The sequence below is a fragment of the Coturnix japonica genome, chromosome 1, assembly GCF_054131305.1.
Source record: "Coturnix japonica strain WE chromosome 1, WE-NBRP24, whole genome shotgun sequence".
NCBI classification, from domain to species: Eukaryota; Metazoa; Chordata; class Aves; order Galliformes; family Phasianidae; genus Coturnix; species Coturnix japonica.
The window spans coordinates 156,716,893-156,733,886 of NC_140663.1; the positions used below are offsets into that span (position 1 = coordinate 156,716,893).

At 40.0% G+C, this 16,994-nt stretch overlaps 1 long non-coding RNA gene across 2 annotated transcripts; it reads right to left on the reverse strand.

Annotated features, from left to right (window-relative positions):
• Nucleotides 1-924: 924 nt before the first annotated feature.
• LOC107308238 (uncharacterized) lies at nucleotides 925-5,807 on the reverse strand. 2 transcript variants are annotated; one of them, XR_001552699.3, is made up of 4 exons: nucleotides 5,704-5,807; nucleotides 5,069-5,175; nucleotides 2,444-2,523; nucleotides 925-1,897 (listed from the first exon to the last, which is right to left on the reverse strand). It is a non-coding gene; the product is annotated as an uncharacterized LOC107308238 (long non-coding RNA). The 2 variants fall into 2 exon arrangements; XR_014948725.1 differs by having other exon boundaries at nucleotides 4,865-5,175.
• Between the last annotated feature and the right edge of the window lie 11,187 nt (nucleotides 5,808-16,994).

Genomic DNA, 16,994 nt, shown 5'->3' on the forward strand with positions numbered 1-16,994 from the left:
GATCTGGACAGGCTGGATAGCTGGGCTGCAGGCTACAGAATGAGGTTCAACAAGACCAAATGCTGGGTCCTGCTCTTCAGCCACAACAACCCCGGGCAACGCTAGAGGCTTGGGGCGGAGTAGCTGGAAGACTGTGTAGAGAAAGTGGACCTGGGAGTATTGATTGATGTTTGGCTGAATATGAGCCAGCAGTGTGCCCAGGTCACCAAAAAGGCCAATGCCACCCTGGTTTGCGTCAAAAACAGTGCTGCTAGCTGGAACAGGGCAGTGATTGTCCCCTGTACTCAGCTGTGGTGAGGCTGAGTACGGGGTTCAGTTTGGGGCCCCTCACTGCAAGAAAGACATTGAGGCCCTGGAGCTTGTTCAAAGAAGGGCAACAAAGCTGGTGAGGGGTCTGGAGCACAGGCCTTATGAGGAGAGGCTGAAGGAGCTGGGAATGTTCAGCCTGGAGAAGAGAAGGCTCATGGGAGACTTTATTGCTCTCTATAACTCCCTGAAGGGAGGCTGTAGTGAGATGGGTGTCAGCCTCATCTCTTGTGTATCTGGTGATATAACTAGAGGGAATGGTTTCAAGCTGTGCCAGGGGAGATTTAGGCTGGCTGTTACGAAATACTACTTCTCTGAAAGAGTGGTTAGGCAGTGGAATGGGCTGTCCAGGGGGGTGGTGGAGTCACTGACCCTGGAGGTGTTCAAGGAATGTTTGGACGTTGTGTTGAGGTTCATGGTTTAGTAAGAACTGTTGGTGATGGGTGAATGGTTGGACTGGATGATCTTGTAGGTCTTTTCCAATGTTGGAGATTCTGTGATTATGTGACTTTTTAGACTGGTTGGAGAGGAAAACAGTATATTGTTTATTAAACTGCATGTTTATTAAACCATACACATCATTTTATTATTTGGGACTGTATGTTGAGAAAAAAAATCTTTTTCTTTGAATTGTTAATACATTTGTCATTTATTGATATGAGTAAAACATCTGCTGAAAAGCAGCCCCAAAATAACAAGTTGCAAGAGGCTTATCTGTTCTGTCTACTCTCTACCAGTTTCTCAGGAAGCAGCTGGAAATTTGTATGTGTGTGAGCAAACCAACTCACAAAAGAATTAATGAAAAAATCAACTGGGCATGAATATAGAGTTCTACATAACTGCCAAATAAAAGCCAGATTCAATCTAGTCCTCTACCAGTGGGAGCCAACAATAATAATAATAGAAAAAACATACAGCATATAATTTAATTTTAAAGACAATGAAACAAGATTCTGTATGCACAGCAAATGTTAAATAAACCAAAAGGACATTCTTAAATTTGCATCATCAAACCATTAAATGCTCTCTAAGTTCAATGCAGCATGTTAATAATGTCAAATTCCTAGAAAGCTATTTCTGCAGAATATATCATCACAGAAGGAAAAACACCAAACAAACCTATGGAAATTGCAAAGCCACTGCTGAATAAAAGCTATATTTAGATGTGTAAGCAAATTCCATTTAAAGGTTAAGTATTTCTGTAGAGCAAGGAGCAGTAAGCACTGAAGATCTGTCAGTACAAATGCTTTTCCACCTGTACAATTGCTTTTCCACAAACAAAGTTGTACAAGCTGAGAAAAGACTTCTTCCTTCTCAGTTTACCCAAGGAACCTAGAAATGACCAGTTACCCCAGAAGAGCTCCCTAGTGGGAAAGTGCAAAATGTGGCTGGGTGAAAAAAGAAAAATATTAAAAGAGTCTGAGTAAACCTTTGAGCAAAGCAACAACTCTCTGACTGCAATTAATTATGTTTCCTGATCAACATTTCTTGCCTGTGCACTTTTGTCTACAGATCAGTTTCCTGTCGTTGCCATCCAGGAGATGCTCTCAAGTAATCCACGTGGTATGAAGTCTGAACTATTCAGCTGATGCTAAAAAAAAAATATTCAGGTCAATATTCAGGTACTTCTCTGTAGGAAGAAATATTTCTTTCATCTTTTTAATGGAAGAAGGCAAAGGACATGAAAGTATCCTTTCAATGTCAGGGACATATGTCTCAGTTCTCTCTTATGTTAATATCTTTACTTACTGCTGAACAGTCTTCCATGTTCCATCAGAGACAGAGGTTGTCTTCATTTGACAGAAAACACGAAAATTCTCAGGAAATAACTTTAAGACTTGAGGAATAACAGGGTGAGTTCTTTACAGGTTGATAGTTAATTCCAGAGAAACATTCCTCGTTTCTTCAGTAGAATTATATATTTAAATTCAGTTTAGGTGATGGGAGATAATCAGGCAAAGTCCTGGGTTGCTGTTTTTGTTAGAAATCTGCCATATGGAATATTACTGCTGCACAAAACAGCATTGTTTGAAACAGGCTATTGAAAGTATCCCAAGCTGGGAACTTCATCCAGTTTTCTCTGGATTCAGTCTAGGCCTCCATATGCTTTGCTCCAGTAAGCTTTTTAGGTACTCACCTATGTGTCATTCACACTGCAGTTTGCAAACTGACTTTCAGCTCTTGCAGTATTTATTGTTCTTCCCATTATCAAGAAAGCTGCAAAAACAAAGTGATGTGTTTTAACCATGGAAATATGTGAAAATGTGTGAAAGAAGTAGTGAAGAACATTATTCTAAAGACAAAAGAAATATGTCCTCTGAAATTATTGTTTTACTCTTACAGATTTCCCAAATCATAAATAGGGGGAAAACAAAAGCATAAGAATGAATATAATATTGTTGCCAATTCGCCTTCTGAAATTGGAAGAAATTCACACCATATTCCCCAAAATGCAGGAATTAATTTTCATGTACTTGGAAGATTAACACTGGCTGTTGGAAGAAAATTACTGTCATTCATATTTGCTCTATTAGCTAATGAAAAATAATGAAAAAATACCTCTCAGTTTATATTAACCCATTAAATGAATCTGTATTTTCTTAAGGATAAAAAATTTGAATACTTCTTAAACAAAGTCTGACATAAAGTTGGTATCAGAGGTGGAGATAGGTATAATAGGAAAACATAGACTTTCTTCCACAGGAAATACAAATTATGCAGCAAACAGGTATCTGAGAGGCACTACAGATGCTTTCCTACCCCCTTTTTGCTTCCTGCAGCAGGATTTTCTTTATCATCTAGGGACGGGGAAAAGATGTAGATAAAGCAGAGATTCCTGTGAGCTCACCTCTCCAGCCTACCAAAGTGTCTCTAGATTACATCCCACCCTTCTGGTGAAGACATTTCTTATGTCCTCAAATTAAGATTAAATGTCTTTTTAAAAGATAAGCTTTAGCCACAGTAGAAGAGAACTCAATGCAGTTGTTTGATCCATTTCAAACAGAAAATGAAACTAGGTGATCTAACATTTCCTTCTTGTTTCAAGTACATCATTCTATTAAATGGATATTTATTTGTTTTTCTTGGCCAGTCAGAGATACTCAGATTAATGTATTCTCAAAAAGAAAAAAAGCTTTTAATTTAAGACTCTGATGGCTAATTTCAACAGCGGTTTCAACTCCTTGGGAACTGAGGATTTTCTTTCATATAGCAATTCTCTGGATAATTTAATCAAAGCCAGATGATGCACACTCTTTCTTTGTATTTCAAGATATTGTTGACTATGCTATGATGATAGCTTCTTTTCAACTAAAAATATGATTTCTCAAAGGACCGATTGGTAACTAAACTATATTAACAAATTTGTGTATTTTTTGTCTGGCAGAGAGATATACATTTAAGTACTGAATCAGAGAAGGGTGGGTTAAAACAATTATTTCCTATTTGTGACAGACTCCTGGCCTCAGGGAGCCAGTCTCTTGCTGTGCAATTTGGAGAACAGATAAATGATGATTAAGCTCCAGGACTTCTGGCATAAGAAATGTGGGGAGAAATGTGTGTCTATGCGGCTATCAGTTTTGCTGTTGCTGCCCCTTAGGGTCCCTTTCTGCTCCATCAGTGTTGTCACGGACCCTAATGGTCACTCTAAGGCCTAGATCAGCTCCAACTAGAACCACTCAATTAAAGCTTCTCAGTCAGTCCCAGCATTAGTCCAGGCTCCCCTGTGCATCCCAAAGAAGGGAATAAGACAGGAAGTAGTTCTGGCCTCTAATCCTCAGACTAAATAGGTCTGGATAGCTAAATTTATTTTCCTGAAAGGATACCTGTCTAGCTGTGAACTTCCTTTCTTGTACCACTTGGGAAGTACATCTTTGTTCTCAGAATCATAGACAAATTCAGAAGGAAGGGACCTCAAAATATCAAGTCCAGCCTGTGCTCAGAGCAGAGTCTCCTTCCATGTTAGATCACACTGTTCAGGATCTTTTTTAACCCACACTGATTTCAAGCATCTGCCAAACTCTGCACTGTGCCTAAACGTGGCTGCACAAACTGCTTTTTGACTGTTTCTAGCTAATTCATTTAGATTTTATTCTCCTTTTCTAGCTTTCTTGTAACCAAGCCCTGTTCTCACAACCAGATCTCAGTTCTTCAGATCATGCTGCTGTTATATCTCCACTCAGAAACCTAACTCCCATTTGGGTTCTCCTGTATTTTTACTCGAAACTATGAATTCGGTGAAGATTTGCAGAACCACTTGAATGTAGTTGTTGACTTTCATGGCAGAAAGTTCTATACAGAAGATTTTCCTAAGCATAATCTGATCCTGCATTACCTCATGTTTAAAATACTCCACATGGAAGTTGTAAGGCATTGAGTCATTTTTCCTATGGAGAGTACATTACTTTAGATAGAAACATTTTTCTACTGTCTGAAATAAATTAAGATGGGTCTGACAATTTCTGATACACACTGATGCCAATTGAATAGGAAGAACTAAGAACACCTTATATTCTGTTTAAAAATAAGCAGTATTCATTCCAAAAAGTGCCTTACTTACCATAAGACTGCTTCCAGTTCTCTTTTCAAGAAGAACTTTATTTAACCAGAGTAGCAGAATAAGATCAGCCAAACTTATAAAAACCAAACAACGCATTGAGGATGAAAAGCTAGTAAACACTGTTTATGATTCTGAAGAACAGGAGCATTGGCAGTAAATACTATTCTGAGCAGCCAACATTCTGAGGGGGAAAAAAATACCCACACTCTTTTTTTCAGGAGGGTCCTGATATGGTCCAACCCAGCTAGCGCTGATCAGTGTTCTCAGGGACTGTGTAACAAGTTCCTCAGTGATTCTCTTCTCAAAGAGCTCTGTTGATAGGGTTTAAGCACAGAAATTAGGTTCGGTGAGCACAGGTAAGAGTCTGCCCTTATCCACTCTGCTCTGGGCAGCAGCAAACTGAGAAGAAAAAATAAATCCATGGAAAAAAAATTAATAATAATAACCATCAGCAAAGAGAGATTAATATTCAGTGCTTTGGGTAGTCATTTTTATGCAGGAATGAAATATCAGTTCTTGTCTGTATATCTTGAGAAAATGATGAGAAATCCATGTAGTAAATCTGATGCAGAGTGATCAGATTCACGGTGTGCATGCAAACACAGCATCCGTCAACCTTTCCAGACTGTCAGACCCTGCACTGTTATTTGTACATATGCTGCAGGAAGGCAAACAAGCCCAGTTAGAAGTACCACACAATATAAATAGTGGGACCATTAAATTTCCCAAATAATAATTCAACAAAAACAAACAAACAAAAAACAGACATGTAATTATTCTGGAAATAAAAAACATACAAGCAGAAAGAAGAAATTCAGCTACCTGGTAGCTTGATTTACCTTCAGGAGAGCTTTCCTCTCAGTATATCCTTTTGGATAAAACGTGCAGCATACAGCTATAAAGGTACAATGGGTAAACAGCTGGCTGATGGGTTGGACTCAAGGGGTTATAGTAGATGGGGTTACATCAGGCTGGCTGCTGACCACTGATAAGGCTCTCCAAGGCTCTGTTCTATTCAATGTTTTTGTAAGTGATCTAGATACAGAAGTCAAATGCATCTTAATTAAGTTTGCAGACAATACTAATTTAGGAGGAGCTGTTAACTCCTTCAGTAGAAGAGAGGCCTTGCACAGAGATCTTGACAGCTCCCTTTCATCTCAGGATATTCAGTGATGCTATGCAAATCATAAACATACAGATATATCTTTTTCTTTTAATACCAAGCCTAAAGCATCCCAGAAATTCAAGCTAGCAAGAGACAGAAAGTTTATGGCCTGACACTGTTTCTGGTAGATGGGAGTCTGTGCACTGTGAACTCTAGAAAATGTGTGTGCATATTTCTGAAATCATATCTTGGGCATCTTCCACATGCTTGAAAGGGCCTTAACAAAGACTCCCTCAAAATCTGTCTCCAAATAAATCAGTTGTGGAAGTATTATTTCTAGAAGTGAACAGCTTTCATCTCTTTATGTGACCTAGTTACAGCGTTTCTCATGAGCTTCTCAATACTCAGATTTTGCTTCCAGCAGTGACTTACTTGTAATACATATTCATTTGTTCATTTTTGCTTCTTCATATACTGAAGGCATGTTTCTGGCTCTGGCTCTGGTGTATCAGGATGCTAGAATGTTGCATACCTATTTAAGCATGCTAATTTCATGTGGAAATAAAAAGTTATCAGTGAGAAACAGAACAAAGAAATAGTATTAGGAAAGGTAGAGTCTGCTAGTATCTATCTCTATCTATCTATCTATCTATCTATCTACAATGGAGTATGTTCAAAAAACATGAAAGAAAATATTTCAGGAAGGTCTTTTCAGATGTGTCATCAAGACATATGTAATTATGTTAAAATTTAATATCTGAGAAATTCGATTTCTTTCTGGTGCACAGAAAAGTTAGTTTCTTCTTCCCCATCAATATATAAGTCATTTCGAAAGTAATGCCTCCCATTTCCATGGAAACTACAATAGATACAAAGAGCACAATAGCACTGTTTGATAGGAGAAATTCTCAGATATCACCACTATCAGCTACATAGTTTTGACAGTGATGAACAAAAGCCCCCAGTGTCACTCATTTGGTATTGAGAATATAATAATAATAATAAAATGTACACTTAAGTAAATACATTTAGTACTCCTTCCCCAGGCTCAGCCTAAGCCGGGAACCTTTCCTTCTCCATTCCCAAACTCATTTTCACATATTCTCACCAACCTCTAAGCCAAAATGTGGTTCCAAAATACCGAAGTTCCAAAATGCATTTGTGTTGGGTTAGGAACCAGCACATCATTGTGCTCAGCCACATTGCCAAGCAGTTTACGTCACTGCCACAACAGACCCCCTCTTAATGTCCTTACCAGCCTCAGTTGGACGGGCTGATGATCTTTGTAGGTGCCTTCTTTCTATTCTACTCTATTCTATTATTTCAGTTCTAAAGAAAGAGATGACTGAAGGGACAAAACTGGGCACATGTCCCTCTGCATCCTGGGAATGCCCCCACTTTCCACAGGGGGCCAAGAACTGCAGGGACTGCAACACTGAGAACAGCAACTGCAGAGCTTTAACCAGCATGATGTCTCTCCAGAGCAATAGTTGCCAGTGCTACAACTATTTTTTAATAAAAGGGAAAAAAAAAATAACAGGTGAAGACAGATGTTGGTTTATAACTTTGTTGCTGTTGTTATTAAGCAGCTTCCCTTCCCTGCATCAGCCAACAATCATGAATCTGGACTCAGCTCTGATATGAAGTGGCCAGTCTTGCAGCAGAACTGGAGAGTATTTAACAATGTAGACATCATATTGACATGGTCAGCCAAAACAAGCACAGATGTTAAATATTCCAGAACAGAGAAGTTTGGAATTTCACGCTTATCTACTAAAACAGTATGACATTAGCTATGAATTATAACAGAAGAATCAAATCAAATGCAAATAAATTATATGTAATATATAACTTTACATGCAAAAGAATTAGTTCAAAAACTTTTAATGCCAACCTAAGCAGTAAAAGAGATTTGTAAGCACAGATGCTGTATCATTACTCTTCTAAATACTTGCTGTTGTAGAAATGACATATGTAATTAACAAGTGACCCGATACCCAACTACATATTGCTGTGCTTTTCCCTCATGCGGAAAAGTTCTTAATAGCAGCCTACTAGCTTACTATTTGTGCTGTAAGATGAGATTTGAGTGCAAAGACTGACTTTGGTCAATTATTTGTTCACATCCATAATTAATAATACGGATGAAGGGCGCAAATGCCTGGGGTTGTTAGATTTGTCTCATTGCTGTAATATCTTAAACAGTCCCCACTACAAAAGATTATATTAAATATTATATAAATATTTGAGATCAGTGGTTTCTTTTGAAACAGGGAAGAAACTAAAAGCATTGTCCTTTTATAGAATCATAGAACCACTGAATGATTTGAGTTGGAAGAGCCCTTCAAGATCATGTAGTTCCAACCCCTTGCTATTGGCAGGGACTTTTCCCTCTAGACCAAGTTGCTCAAAGCCCCATCCAGTCTGGCCTTGTATGCTTTCAGGGAGGGGGCATCCACAACTTCCCAGGGCAACCTGTTCCAGTGTCTCACCACCCTCACAGTAAGAATTTCTTCCTAATATCTAGCCTAAATCCATCCTCTTCCAATTTAAAGTCATTTTCCCTCCTCCAGTCGCTACCTGCTTTTATAAAAGTCCATCCCCAGCTTTCCTGTAGGCCCTCCTCAGATACTGGAAGACCTGAGGGTCTCCCATGACCTTCTCTTCTCCAGGCTGAAGAGCCCCAGGTCCTCACAGTGGAGGTGCTCCAGCTCTCTTCATGGTCCTCCTCTGGACTTGCTTCAACAGCTCAGTGTCCTTGTGTTGGGGGGCCCAGAACTGGACGCATGACCAATGTGTCCAATCTGATAAAATATGATCAATATGACTTTTCAAAGAGAGGAGACTAACAGAAACTTGAACTGTCTGGAGATAAGAAGGCTGGAAAAATGTCCAGAAAAACTATATAATTTTAAAAATAATAATAATTTAGAACTGCTCAGAAGTTCAGTTTGACCAAAGTTAGAAAGAAGGCTTGTTTTCTATTTTAGCAACCCAAAACACATTTCTTTAGTTCAATTTTGATTTCTTTAAATCCAAAATAAAGCTGGAGAGACAATAAAGATCAAGAAGCTGGGCCTCTCTGTTGATGGTGAACGCTGTAACAATACTGATAGAAACAGAAGGTTGTAGATTTCTTTGCTTCTCAGCATGAATGAGTGAGTAAATAGATGCCGTATTGGAGTTTCATGTTTTGAAAATTTGCAGGACAATTTAATTTGTTTGAGAACTTTCTCAGAATTCAAACCTACATTTTGAGCTACTGACACATTTCCCACGGAGTTCCCCCCATTCTAACTTCATCGTTCTAGATGTTCTCTAGAAATCACTGGTTTGGTCTTGAACATGGTCTCAGAGATTTACTGATTTATTTATTACAAAGGTATTTTCTTAGAAAGTGGTTTCATTTGCAGTACTGAGTATGAAATACTTGCCTGGTGCTATTCTCCTGTATGGAAAAGAAAGAGCTCAGAATACGAAGTCAGTGCAAGGCTCAGAGCGTGACTATTTAAACCTCCCTGTTATGATCAGGTAATGTACAGAAGGATACAGTATAAATTAATAACCTAAAGAGTTGCCCAAAGCATCAGATCATGTGCTTTTTGAGATGATAAACCTATCACAATATGGTTTTCTCTTTCCAGAGGCTGTAACACTCCTACAGGACTGCAAGAGACATTTCAAGACAAATCCAGCATTTCTGCAATTCTCATTTTTGGTTATTTAATTGTATTCTGCAGTTTCTTCTGGCTTTTCTGCAGGAAAGTTTGATTCAGGAAAGTCTGATTCAGGAAGGCAAACAGACGAATCTCTCCTTCCAGACACACTGCACAACAAAAATGTCTAGAGGAATATTTTTAGAGTTATTTCTGAGGTAACATATGCAAAAACCCAAAAGGTGAAGCCAGCTGAAAGCACACCAGGAAATTAGAGACACTCATTGAACTTGAGTAAATGAGGACCATAGAAACGTTGCTATAACAAATCCTTCATTCATGATGAAGTTGTGCTTCATATGTATATACATACACATGCACACGAGTAAATCATTCCAAAAGTAATGCCTCTTATTCATTTCCATGGAAACTACAACAGTTTGGTTTTTAAAAAAAAAACAAAACACAATAACGCTATTTGATAGAACAAATTCTCAGATAAAAAACATTATTTTTCAATGTAGTCACCACCATCAGCTGTACATTTCCACTAGCAATGAACAAGAGCCTGCATGCCACACTCGTTAAAATCTGCGCTGAAAGGCACCACCCACTGCCAAAAAAGTTTAAAAAGTGTCAAATGTCACTGAGTGCAGTGTTCTCCACATGAAGAGATTCAACCACAGTATTCCTTCACATGCACTTCTGTTCCCCATACCATTCTGTCAGACTGCCCCTCTGCTGCCATCTGTCACACAGCAACAAAATATGACGGAATATTTGCAGGAAGGTCTGACCTCTGCTGCCATACTACCAACATCCACCTCTGATGTTGCGGACTAACATAATAAAATAGGAGGTGTTATTTTTACAGTAGTCCTCATACATGTGAATATATTTAATATTTATTTTAAGCAAATCGATAATGAAAAGAAACCTACTTCTTCACTGGAAGGGACATGAAATGTATACAGACTACTATCATGTGCATTTTGGCTAATATATATGTCTCTGAAAAAATAGTATGCTTTGATTTTTCTCTGATTTGAAATCCCAGGTACGGCACTAAAGTTATAGCTGCCCAAGGAAAATGTGAAGCCTTACTCATGGAGATTTCAGTGACTGTGAACAGATTGTCCCTGTCTATGTGCTAATCTGTTCCACCATCTTTTTCAGTGTGCTGTCATGCGTATTGTTCCCATTTGAAAGCAGACTTTACATATAAGTTGCAATTGTTGGAATACGTAGTGAGAATAAATTCAAAACCTCCAGTTGAAATCCCAGTTTCAGCAGCACTGGAACCAGAACTAAGACCAGCTATTTCTTGATTTGTGTGGAGTAAAGACAGACACAGATCTCAATAGCTAAAGTAAATCATACTTCCTCAGTCTTTACATTTGGCTCCTATCTGTCCAGCAATGATATACTCTCTTTGTCTTCATGGTTTTTCTTGTTTTGTTTAATCAAATGAAGAAATGCAATAGCTGCAGAGTATCAAGTGCTCATGTAAAAAAAAAAACAAAAAAAAACCACAAAAAAAACAAAAACAAAAACAAAAAAAACCAAACCAGTTTAAGAACAGTAAATTGCAACTTTCTATGACAAAAGTCTATTTAATTTATCTTAATTCATTCTGGACCCTACAACTGCTGTTAGAAGGATAGGTAAATAAAGACACTCTATTTCTATTTGTTTTTACCAAAAAGCTATCTCAGAAGACATCTGCTAACATTTTTAAACAATTTGTGATCTGCAGGGAAATTTTCAACAACGAATTCATTAGCTTGTTTATATTATCTGTTCCTTAGAAGTCTTGACCACTCGGATTCAGTATGCTTAAGACAAAATATTTTGTAGAAAAGATGAGACTCACACAGTGAAGCCACACCACTCAGGGATATGACTCATTTTCTTTGTAAAATCCAAATGGCTTTACAGAGCCAGGAATTTGTTGTCTATGCAAGCAGTGAACACGTAAAAAAGGAAGACATTCAGCCCACACAAGATAACCGCATACCACCATCAGGAGACCCAGCACTCACAGACCTCAAGGGCCTAGTCAGTAGCAGCTGCAGATGGACAGCCCTGTGACAATGCATGTTCTTCTCCAGAGCATAACAGAATCAGCACCTCTCACTTTGTTTAGACAAGTAATCTTTAGATGCTTAGCTGTATGTTCTGTCTTCATAGCCTTCTCCTGCAATATCTTCCCCACTCAAGCAACTTAAATTCATCATTCTTAAGTATGAAAGACATTATTACACTCTGCACTGCAACTAGAGCTATACTTCTGTCTTGATATTTACATTTCTGTTTCCATATAGGAATGACTATACGCAAAGAAGCAAGGAACTGACAGTTCCTCCTTCATTGCAGATGGAACTGAACTTGGTGAGGGATGTTAAAAACATCAAGAAAGGATTCTATAGGTACATTGGCCAGAAGAGGTGGGCCAAAGAGAGTGTACCTCCTTTGGTAACTGGAAAGGAGAACTGGCTACAGCAGATATGGAGAAGGCTGAGATACTAAATGAAGTTTTTCCCTCACTTGTTCTGGTGGTTGGTGACCCTGAACATAGCAGAGGGGTTGAAACTAGATGATCGTTGTGGTCCTTTTCAACCCACACCATTCTATGATTCTACAATTCTATGATTCTCATATTTCTGCATCCCTCAGCCTCTAGATAGGAACTAGGGGAGTAAACTGTCCCCCACTGTAAGGCTAGTGCAAGTTCAAGAGCACCTCATGAGGTCTTGGTCTTGTGTACATTCATCCGACTGAATGTATACAAGTGCATGGGGCTGGATGACATGCATCCAAGGGTCCTAAAGGGTCTGACTGATGTGCTTGCTGAGCCACTCTCCATCATATTTGAAAAGCTGTGGCAGTAAGGGACTGGAAAAAAGGAATTGCTGATGACACCAAGCTGAGTGGTGCAGTCGATACGGTGGAGGGAACAGATGCCATTCAGAGGGACCTTGACAGGCTGGAAAGCTGGGCTCGGGTGAACCTAATGAGGTTCAACACGGCTAAGTGCAAGGTTTTGCACTTGGGCCGGAAGAACCCCAGGCACCTGTACAGGCTGGGAGGAGTTGTCCTTGAGAGCAGCTCGGCTGAAAAAGACCTAGGGGTCCTGATAGATGAGAAACTTAACATGAGCCAGCAGTGCGCTCTGGCAGCCCGGAAAGCAAACGGGATCCTGGGCTCCATCAGGAGAGGGGTGGTCAGCAGGGATAGGGAGGTGATTGTCCCTCTCTACTCTGCTCTTGTGAGGCCCCATCTGGAGTACTGTGTCCAGGTGTGGAGCCCTCAGTATAAAAAAGATATGGAGATTTTGGAAAGGGTCCAGAGGAGGGCCACAAAGATGATCAGGGGGCTGGAGCACCTCCCCTATGAGGATAGGCTGAGGGAGTTGGGTTTGTTCAGCCTGGAGAAGAGAAGGTTGCGAGGTGACCTCATTGCAGCCTTTCAATACCTGAAGGGAACTTACTCCCAGGAGGGGAGTAAACTCTTCGAAAGGGCTGATAATAGCAGGACTAGGGGAAATGGTTTTAAGTTGAAGGAGGGAAGATTTAGGTTGGATGTTAGGGGAAAGTTCTTTACTAGAAGGGTGGTTAGGTCCTGGAACAGGCTGCCCAGTGAGGTTGTGGATGCCCCGTCCTTGGAGGTGTTCAAGACCAGGTTGGACAGGGCCCTGGGCAACCTGATCTAGTAAATGTGTATGTTTGGTGGCCCTGCTAGGCAGGGGGGTTGGAACTACATGATCCTTGAGGTCCCTTCCAACCCGGGTAATTCTGTGATTCTGTGATTCTGTGAAATGCCACTCCTATTTACAAGAAAGGGAGGAACGAGGACCCAGGGAACTACAGAATAACAGAATGACCCAGGTTGGAAGGGACCTCAAGGATCATGAAGCTCCAACCCCAGGGCCCAGGGCCCCATCCAACCTGGCCTTGAACACCTCCAGGGATGGGGCATCCACAATATCCCTGGGCAGCCTGTTCCAGGACTTCACCACTCTCCTAGTAAAGAACTTCCCCCTAACATCCAACCTAAATCTTCCCTCTTTCAACTTAAAACTGTTTTCCCTTGTCCTACTATTATTGGCCCTTCTAAAGAGTTTACACCCCTCCTGATTATAGGTACTCTTCAGGTACTGAAAGGCTGCAATGAGGTCACCCTGCAGCCTTCTTTTCTCCAGGCTGAACAAGCCAAGCTCCCTCAGCCTGTCCTCATAGGGCAGGTGCTCCAGCCCCTTGACCATCTTCATGGCCCTCCTCTGGACCCTCTCCAACAGCTCTGGAACTACTGGCTGGTGAAACTCATCTCTGTGCCTGGGAAGATCATGAAACAGATCCTCCAAGAAGACATGTTTAGGCACTCAAGAGGGATGAGTGAGTGATCTGAGACAGCCATCATGGCTTTTCAAAGGTAAGATCATGCCTGACCAATCTGTTTGCATTCTATGTTGGAGTAACAACATCAGTCAACAAAAGAAAGGCGACTGATGTCATCTACCTGGACTTGTACAAGACCCTTGACTTGTGCAAGACCTCTGTCATAGTCCCCACCACATCCTTATCTCTATGTTTGAGAGATACAGATTTGAGGGGTGGACTATTCAGTGGGTAAGAAATTGATTGGAAGGTCATAGACAGAGGGTTGTGATGAATGGCACTATGCCCAGGCGGAGGCCAGGGATGAGCTGTGTCCCCCGGGGGTCTATCTTGGGACAAGTGCTCTTTAACAACTTCATCAATGACTTTGATGATAGAACTGAGTGTACCTTCAGCAAGTCTGCCGAAGACAGCAATTTGAGTGTTGTGATTGTCACATTAGAAGGAAGTAAAGCCATCCAGAGGGACCTTAATAAACTTGAAAGACAGGCCTTTGTGAGAAGAACTTGAGAGTAGCCCCATGGAGAAGAACCTGAACATGAACCAGCCAGTGAGCACTTGCAGCTCAGAAGGCCAATGATATCCCAGGCTCCGTCAGGAGAGGGGTGGCCAGCAGGGACAGAGAGGTGATTGTCCCTCTCCACTCTGCCTTCGCGAAGCCCCATCTGGAGTACTGCATCCAAGTCTGAGGCCCCCAATAAGGGAAAGATGTGGAGCTGCTGGAGATGGAATCAACTTTTTACTTGTGTAGACAGTCATAGAAAAAGGGGGATGGTTTTAAGGTCAAGGAGGGAAGATTTAGGTTGGATGTCAGGGGGAAGTTCTTTACAGAGAGTGGTAAGGTGATGAAACAGGCTACCCAGAGAGGTTGTGGATGCCCCATCCCTGGAGGTGTTTAAGGCCAGGTTGGATGGGGCCCTGGATAACATGTCTAGTACTAGACGTATTAGGTGGTGGCCCTGCCTGTGGCAATGGGGTTGAAATTTGCTAATTCTCAGAGTACTTTCTAACCAAAGACATTCTATGATTCTATGATTCTTACAACTGCAAAGTCTATCTGGTCCTTTCCAGAATTCCTCACTTTATGGCAATGCATACAGTCCTAATGGACAAACGTTTCTGCTGATAAGTCTGGCTTTCCACTCCCAGTAGCCTTTGGTTCTGCCATTGGCATCCTTGCCTGTGATTTATCATTCAATTATGCTAGGATATTTTACAAATCCTTTTCATTTGAATGTAAGTTCCAAACAGTTTTGGACCTCTTTCATGAAGAAATTTCAAGGCTTTTTTGTACTTCATTTCCAGAGTTCAACGTTTAATGTCACTAGCTTTTTCCTTTATTGTATCAATCTTCTCTATTTAAGTTTAACACATGAGTTATAAACATACTTAAGATTATCATACTATAACACTATTCAGTTCTACTTTTTTCTAGTTGATTTTGACACAAGACGATTACTTTTTACCTGCCTTGTCACATATTTCTTTGCAATCTGTAACCTCTTTAACTGTGTCTTCCCTGAATAGCGCCTAATTTTCAACATCTGTTTCCAGTTGGAAATACTATTGCACAATGTTTCCCTTTTACTGTAAAGATCACTGGTTCATCCACTTTTGAGTACTTTGAAGTATAAACATTTCTTTCTTGTCATCTAATTTAGACAGTCATAGACTGTCATAGCTCCTTGTTAATCCATATAGGCATCCTTCTGTCTTTAGCTGGTTTTCTTCAAGTCAGATCATCAACCACAACACTAGGCAACCTGTTCCAGTGCCTCACCACCCTCAATGTAAAAGACTTTTATCCAACCTAAATCTACCCACTTTAAGTTTGAAGCCATTCATGCATCCCAGCTTTTTGAGTACTTACTATGTCTCACTCTGGTAAATTTGTAAAGTCATATTTCTTGGAACAGCATCTTATCTTATAAGCAAACCAACATTAGCTAATATATGAACCTGAACAACTTCCAAGAGTAGCTGAAACTCTTTGTGGTCAGAAGTGCTGTTTCAGAAAATGTGAAAACAAAATTACTAAATTCTTGTGGTTTATAAGAAGCCCAGCTCATTTTAGTTGTAATAATTGTAATAATATTATCAGATATAATAGATGTAAGTATAATTCAGAAAAAAAGTAAGAAAAAAAAAAGAAATCATGACAACGAGATTAAGACTAGCTACATACCCGAAGTAAAAACTCATGGTCTCTGTAGCAGATTTTATTTTGTTTGTCAGCAATTTGTGCATTGCAAATGAAGCAGAAAATAGAAAATAAAATTTAATCAACATGCTCACAAAGCAGAAGGAAGTGAAATAATCATAGAAATCAGCAGTTTCCTGATATTTAAGACAACTATATTTTGGAATGAATTTCCAAGTAAGTTACTGCAGCAGAAGGCTCTTTCTCAAAGGTCTCCTGGTAAGCACAAGAAGGAGGCAGTAGCAAGAAAATGGCTCTGAAAGACCTTGACAGTCTTGTGTTTCTAAAAGGAAACTAGAAAACGAAGTATGAAATATAGTCTGGAAAGGAGAATAAATTGAGTGATCTGTCAAAAAATGGCATTTTTCTGATATGGTTTGCTCTGTTACCTATCTCATCCCATGCAGAAAAAGACTTTTCTGTACATCCCTTGGAGACTTGAGGAGACCAAGCATTACCAAACTATCAGCTTCTTCCCTACTTTCATGCTTTCACGCTCTTCCTTTTGAAATGCTTCTACTAGTTTTGTATCCTGGGAGAAGCAGTGAATTTGCAGAGCTGCTGCTTTGGGTTTAAGAGCAAGCATTAATGAGAACTTTGGATAGGTTTTGTTTCAGCCATTTTACTCAACTAACTTCAGAACATCACTTTTCATTTAAATTGTGCATATTACCTTCCTTTTAAATAAACCTAATGCAGTATTACTTGTGAAGAAGCAGAGCCACATTCCAGCTTTGTGGTAGGTAAGCAGTAGAGATGCTGAGACACTGGG